The sequence below is a fragment of the Hemitrygon akajei genome, chromosome 1 (genome assembly GCF_048418815.1).
Source record: "Hemitrygon akajei chromosome 1, sHemAka1.3, whole genome shotgun sequence".
NCBI lineage: Eukaryota > Metazoa > Chordata > Chondrichthyes > Myliobatiformes > Dasyatidae > Hemitrygon > Hemitrygon akajei.
In genome coordinates, this window is record NC_133124.1 from 190418572 (window position 1) to 190426394 (window position 7823).

The following is a 7823-nucleotide window of genomic DNA, read 5'->3' on the forward strand; positions in this document are numbered from 1 at the left end:
GAGGGAATCTGATTGAAACATATAAGATTATTAAGGGATGGGACACGCTGGAAGCAGGAAGCATGTTCCCGCTGATGGGTGAGTCCTGAACTAGAGGCCACAGTTTAAGAATAAGGGGTAGGCCATTTAGAACTGAGATGCGGAAAAACTTTTTCACCCAGAGAGTGGTGGATATGTGGAATGCTCTGCCCCAGAAGGCAGTGGAGACCAAATCTCTGGATGCATTCAAGAGAGAGTTAGATAGAGCTCTTATAGATAGCGGGGTCAAGGGATATGGGGAGAGGGCAGGAACAGGGTACTGATTGTGTATGATCAGCCATGATCACAGTGAATGGCGGTGCTGGCTAGAAGGGCCGAAGGGCCTACTCCTGCACCTACTGTCTATTGTCACTTCTGATCCCCCATTGAGGACTGGTCCATTGACCTCTGACCTTTTCCTCCTTTAGTCAATAATAAGTTTATTGGTTTTGCTGTCATTAGCAAATTTAAATATGGCATCAGAGCTGTACTTAACCTCACAGTCATAGGTATAAAGTGAGTAGAGCAGGGGACTAAGCACACACACCTGTACTAATGGAGATTGTGGAGAAGATGTCATTGCCAATCCAAACTGACTGGGGTCTGCAAGTGAGGGAATCAAGGATCCAGTTACACAAGGAGGTATCGAAGCCAAGGTCTTTGTGCTTATTGATTAGTTTCGAGGGGATGACAGTGTTGAATGCCGAGCTGTAGTCAATGAAGGATATTCTAAAGTATGCATTTTCTCTGAACAGATGTTTCCAGAGCAGAGTGGAGTGCCAATGAAATTGCATCTGCTGTTGGCCTATTGAGAAAGTAAGCAAGCTGGAGCGGATCCAAGTCACTGCTCAGGCAGAAGTTGATGTGCTTCATGACCAGCCTCTCAAAGCACTTCATCACAGTGGACGCAAGAGCCACTGGACAAGAGTAATTGAGGCAGGTGACCACGTTCTTCTCGAGCACCAGTACGATTGAAGTCTGCTTGAAGCGGGTGGGTACTCCACACTGCCGAATCAAGAGGTTAAGGATGTTGGTAAATACTCCAGCTAGCTGATGTGCATAGGTCTTCAGTGTTCAGCCAGGTGCACCATCTGAGCCAGATGCTTTCTGTGGGTTCACCCTGCTGAAGGCTACTCTCGTGTCAGCCTCAAAGGCTGAAATCACAGGGTCATTGGGGCCGTGAGAGTTTGTGCAAGTGCTTCCATGTTTTGTCAGTCAAAGTGAGCGTAAAAAGCATTGAGCTCATCTGGGAGTGAAACTCCATTGTCACATAGTTGTTTGGTTTTGCTTTGTAGGGAGTGATGGTATTCAAGCCCTGCCTCAGCTGTCGCGCATCATTCTGTATTTCAAGTTTGGTCCAGAAATGCCACTTCACGTGTGAGGTGACTTTCTGGAGGTCGTACCTGGATCTCGTGAACTTTCCCGAGTTGCCAGACTTGAATGCCTACAGCAGATTGCGGATTCCTTGGTTCATCCAGGGCTTCCGGTTGGGGAAGATTCTGAATGATTTTGTGAGTCCTCACTCATCCACGAGTGTCTTTATAAAGTCCGTGACAACTGTGGCATATTAATTTCGATTCTCTGATGAGTCCACTTACTCTAAGCAATCCTGTAACCACTCCGATGCAACCCATGACCACCTCTTTGTTGACGCTGGACAACAGCTGGTATTGGCCAGTGAGGAATAGTCACATTTACAATATGGAGGCATTTTCTCTGCAGGTCCCTCCCCACCTATGCCACTCCTACCCACCACTGCTACTTCCTCACTCCATCTGCATCATGAGTCCTGCTGGATTTTGATGCTGCAGGTGCCAAGGAGGCTGGCAAAAAGGGTTTCAGCCTGAAATGTTGACAATTCCTTTCCCTGCACAGATGCAGCTCAGCCTGCTGAGTTCCTCCAGTGGATTGTTTATTCCTCCAAGTTCCAACACCTGCTGTTACGATACACGCCCAAGCGCGCCAGCTTCCAGAATTTCGATGCTCCAGCTCTTTGGAGTATGAACAGCTGGCGCGGCCTCCTTAAGGAATCAGGACCATCCTGCTAAATGCCTGCTATGTTTTCGCACCAGCTTTTCAGTAATTAAAGATTACCTGAATAGAGGTTCAGTGCTCAAACAGAAGCTTAACTTGGGTTATTGTCTAGCATCTTGTTCAATGCTCAGTTCTCGTTTCAGTCTCATTACCGTGTCTCGATCCTGACCTCGGATACCCCAGCACTTGGGTCCTAACCGTTTTCGTCAAGCTCTCTCGTCACATCTGCAGTCTCTTGTGTCTATCTATAGCTACAATTTGGTCTTCCACATGAAGCAAGGCCACTTTGGCTCACATCTCCAAGGACAGTGCCTGAACAAAAATCAACAGTAGCAAAGGAACAGACAAAAAGTGCTGGAGGAACTCAGCAGACCAGGCAGCATCTATGGAAAAAAGCACAGTTGACGTATCGGGCCGAGACCCTTTGGCAGAAGAGCAGAGAAGAATTGGGTGAGGAAAGTTAGAAAATGGAATCCTTCTTGTTAGGTTTTGTATAATGACATCCCTTGGCCCCAAATTCAAAGTGTTCAAGGTTTTATTTTAGTTTCAAAGCATTACATTAATCAACATTGTGTTCTGATTTCTCAAATTTATCACATTATCTGAAATGCAGCTTCAGTGGATAGTGTAATGCCAACATGCCAACATGCAAAGCCACCATATCACTGGCAGATACCCTTGCCAATCTCAGCTGCATTCCTGCGAGAGGAGTTGAAGGCCTCCAGTTCACTTTCCACCAGAGGAGACCGGAAGCTATAGAGAAAGCATCCATGGGGTTGCCCAACAATATAATGAAGAAACTGAAGAGCACCAAGAATAATTGACTGGTAGAAATGATAATGAAATCCTTTTCAAAAGAAGTTATAAGAAAATCTAGAAGTTACTGCAACTGGTGATTGCTGCAGATTCCATAAGGAAATACCACGGGCTGTGTGATCAGCCTGACTGAAATCTTTAAGAATTAACAGAATTGGTAGAATATATCTGGATTTCCAATAAATTTTGTTGATTCCATGATTGAATGTGCTCTTGAAAAACACTTGGACATGGATAAGAAAGGGACAGAGAGGTGTCAACCAACTGCAAGCAGATGGAGCTAGCTCAGATGGACACTTAGAAATCTGGGATCTGCTTATTTTGTTGTCCTGAGCACTCTGGGGAAGTCAATAAAAAAAACACAACTTCACAGTGTCTAATATTAAATATACATTATGTAAATGAATATTCACCTGCACTGGCTCAGGCCAAAATTAAATTTATTGTCATCTGCACAGGTGGTGTAATGAAAACCTTACTTGCAGCACCACGCACACACATCATCATCATTATGTGCTGTGTGGTATGATGTAGGCAATCATGGCCTCCATGGCTATGATTGTTCTAGGCAAATTTTTCTACAGAAGAGGTTTGCCCCTGCCTTCTTCTGGGTAGTGTCTTTATAAGATGGGTGACTCCAGCCATTATCAATACTCTTCATAGATTGTCTGCCTGGTGTCAGTGGTCGCAAAACCAGGACTTGTGGTATGCACCAGATGCTCATGACCATCCATCGACTGCTCCCATGACCCTCACTGGGGGCAGGGGGGCTACACCTTGCCCAAGGGTGACCTGCAGGCTAGTGGAGAGAAGAAGCACCTTACACCTCCTTTGGTAGAGACATATTTCCACCCTGCCATACACACATAACATCTGATATACAAGATTCACAGAAGAAACATAAATTAACTATAAACTATACACATTTTCTGCAAGAAAGAACACAATTAGAAATTTTAAAAAGTGCATTATGGCATAAGGTGATCCGAGTGTTGCTGTACTGAGGTAGTGATTAGGACTGTGTAGGTAGGTAGATTCAAGAACCAAATGGCTGAAGGGAAGCAGTTGTTTCTGAACCTGGTGGTGTGGGACTTTAGGCTTCTGCACCTCCTGCCCAAAGGTAACTGAGAAGATGGCATGGACAGGGTGGTGGGGGTATTTGCTGATGAAGGTTGCTTTCTTGAGGCATCACCTCCTGCAGATAACACGAATGGTGGGGAGGGATGTATTAGACTGAGTTTGCTCCCTCTACAGCTTTCTAGTTCCCTTGTTTCCGATTTGCCATGGCAGACTCTGATGCAAGCAGTCAGGATACTCTCAACAGTATATCTGTCAAAGCTTGTTAGAGTGTTCATTATCACGCAGAACCGCCTTAACCTTCTGAGGAAGTTAAGACACCAGCTTGCCTTCCTTTTGCTGGGCTCAGGACAGGTCATCCCATGGGTTCTAAGGTCAAAGTAAATTTATTATCTGAGTACATAATGTCACCATATACAACCCTGAAGTCCATTTTCTTGCGGGCATACTCAGTAAATCCTCAATAGAATAAAAACCAAATTAGAACCAATTAAAGACCACACCATCTTGGGCATTCAACCAGTGTGTAATGGATATAAACAGTGCAAATGCATAAATAAATAAATAAATAAATAAATAAACAGATAGATAGATAGATAAATAAATAAATACATAGATAGATAGATAGGTTTTGAGAACATAAGATGAAGAGTCCTTGAAAGTGAGTCTGTAGGTTGTGGGAACAGTTCAATGATGGGGCAAGAGAAGTGGAGTAAAGTTATCCCCCCACTGGTTCAAGAGCCTGATGGTTGAGGGGTAATAACTGTTCCTGAACCTGATGGTGTGAGTCCTGAGGCTCCTGTACTTTCTTCCTGATGGCAGTATCGAGAAGAGAGCATCTCCTGGTCCTTGATGATGAATACCGGTTTCTAAGACAATGTTTTGTGTAAATGTGTTCAATGGTCGGGAGGGCTTTACCTGTGACGAACTGGGCTGTATCCACTATTTTTTGTAGGGTTTTCCGTTATCTGTTGTGTATTAGTAATATGGATATGAGAGTATGAGGTGTGATTAAGTTAATGTACAGATCGTGTAAACATTGGTGGTGTTGTTGAAGGTGAGACTCAGACCACAGGATGATGTTGATCATTTGGTAAGGAGGGCAGAATATTGGCAGATGGTATTTAATCCTGGTCAGTACAAATTGATGCACGAAGGGGAATGATGCACATACATAATAAATAGTTGGAGTATTCGGGAACAGAGAGACCCTGGGGTACAAGTCCCATAATCCCCAGAGTTGGTAGCACAGTTAAATAAGGTAGTGAGAAAGGAAAATGGGAATATGTCTTCAATAACAGGGAGGTTATGGCATTACTTTATAAACATTGGTTAGGACTGTGGAGTACTTTTATCCCTTTCTCCAATTGACTTCCCAGCTCTTTACTTCACAAAGGGTCTCAGCCCGAGACATTGACTGCTCATTTCAACGGATGCTGCCCTACCTGCTGAGTTGATCCAGCTTGTTTGTACATGTTGATTTGACCACAGCATCTGCAGTGTACCTTGTGTTTTTCTTTACTTCACCCCCCTCCCTCCACTAGTTTCACCTACCACCTTGTATGTCTTCCTCCCCTCCCTGCACCTTCTTACTCTGACCTCTAATCTCTTTTTTTCCAGTCCTGATGAAGGGTCTTGGCCAGCATTGACTGTTTACTCCTTTCCACAGCCTGCTGAGTTCCTCCAGAATTTTGTGTGTGTTACTTTGATTTCCAGCAATTGCAGACTTTCTTCTTATTAATGTCATATTCCAGTTGCCACACTACAGAAAGGTATTGGAGATGGTGCTGTTACAATTCACCAGAATGCTGCCTGGGACAGGTTGTCTCAATGAAGAGGAGGGAATGGTTTGCTTTCCTTGGAGTGAGAAGACTAAGTGGGGATGGAAGGACAGGTTGTCTCAATGAAGAGGAGGGAATGGTTTGCTTTCCTTGGAGTGAGAAGACTAAGTGGGGATGGAAGGATACACAATTAGGGTAGATGGTTAGAAACTTTTTCCCATAACAGAAATTTCTAAAACTAGAGGGCATACTTAGATTATATTAGCTTTACTTGTCATGTGTATGTTGAAACAATGAAATATACAGTGAAATTCATTATTTGTGTCAATGACCACAGTCCTCAAACAAGGCCATGCTTCACCACCAACATGCCCACAACTTACTTGTCACAAGGGGGACATGGAGACTGGACCCAAATGCAGGACACAGGCACTGAAGTACTAAGGGCAGGACAGGAACAACTAAAGGATAGAACAAGATGGGGAGACTATGGCATGCAACAGTGATCCTGGAGTTCAGAGAGTTCATGGCAAAGGCCAGATCTATGGGACAAGGAACGCTGGGAGGATAGCCCCCTGGGCAGGCCACATTACTTCTGGGCAGGGCCCAGCCGCCCAGGCAGGAACACAGGGGCCTGGGCAGGTCACAGAGCACCTGGGCAGGATGCAGGGCACAACTCATCAGAAGAGAGGGGTAGGAAAGGGTCAGAGTCCCCCCACCAGGCAACAGCAGTCCAGCCTGCTTACCCAACAGAGGCAAGGGATCAGAAGGGAGCTCAGTCCAGGGTAACTACGAGAACAGACTTACAGAACTAGATGATTAACAGTGGGTACTCCAAGCCAGAGTCAAAACAGGATAGCCAGGCAAATGGCACAAATAAGGCAGTACAGGACAAAACCTGTTCAAAACAACCCCCCAACTAGATTCAGTCCCAGAGCCTCTTATATACACCTGCCAGCCAATAGGTCTCAGGTGCACCTCCTTAAGCCAAGATGATCCTATTTGGGCTTAAGGGTGAAAGGAGGGAAGGCTTCAAGACCTGGAGTCCGTGGACCAGATCAAGACCCAGAATGCGGGTTCCGGACCGGACCATAACATTACTAACCCCAGCTCGTGCATCTTTGGAACGTGGGAGAAAGTTCGAGCATCAGGAGGACCCACATGGTCAAATTCTTTACAGACAGTGGCAGAAGTTGAACCCCAGTCAATTTCTGGCACTGTAAAGAATTACAGTAACTCCTATGATACTGTGCTGCCCTGTTATATGTTTAGAGTATATGGGAATGCTTTAGAAAGAATCTATGGAAGTATCTTTTCATTCAGCGGTTGGTTGCAATCCAGGTTCAAGGCGACGTACTGAGTGCTTGTTGATGGGGTTGGTATGGTTAGCGACTTGGTGGTCTGCATGAACATGGTGGGCCATTTGACTGAGCAATTGTATCTGTGCAATAGAAAGAAACATTGGAAGTAACACAATGGAACGAGTAAATATAAGGTCCAGAGGTTCTTGGGTGTTGATAGTTCTACTTCTGTTATTTGTCTAAGGTCCTGAGGCAAGCTACAGAACTGGAGCCATCAACAAAGCATCAACACAAGATATTCTGCAGATGTTGGAAATCCAGAGTAACCCTTACAAAATGCTGGAGGAACTTAGCAGGTTAGGCAGCAACTATGGAAAAAAATTAGGAGTTGACGTTTCGGGCCCCGATCCTTCTTCAGGACAGGAAAGGAAGGGGGAAGAAGCCAGAGCAAGGAGGTAGGTGGAGGGGAAGGAGGACAAGCTGGAACGTAATGGGTGAAGCCAGGTGTGTGTGGGGAGTAGGTGGGAGGATGAAGTGAGAAGCTGGGAGGTGATAGGCGGAAAAGGTAAAGGGTTGAGGAAGAGGGAAACTAATAGGAGAGGACAGTGGACCGTGGGAGAAAGGGAAGGAGGAGGAGCACCAGAGGGGGTGATAGGCAGGTGAAGAGAAGAGAAGGGTTAAGAGGGGAGCCAGAACGGGAAATGGAAGAGAGGGAAAAGGGATGAGAAATTACCAGAAGTTGGAGAGATCATGCTTATGTCATCAGGTTGGAAGGTACCTAAATGGAATGTGAAGT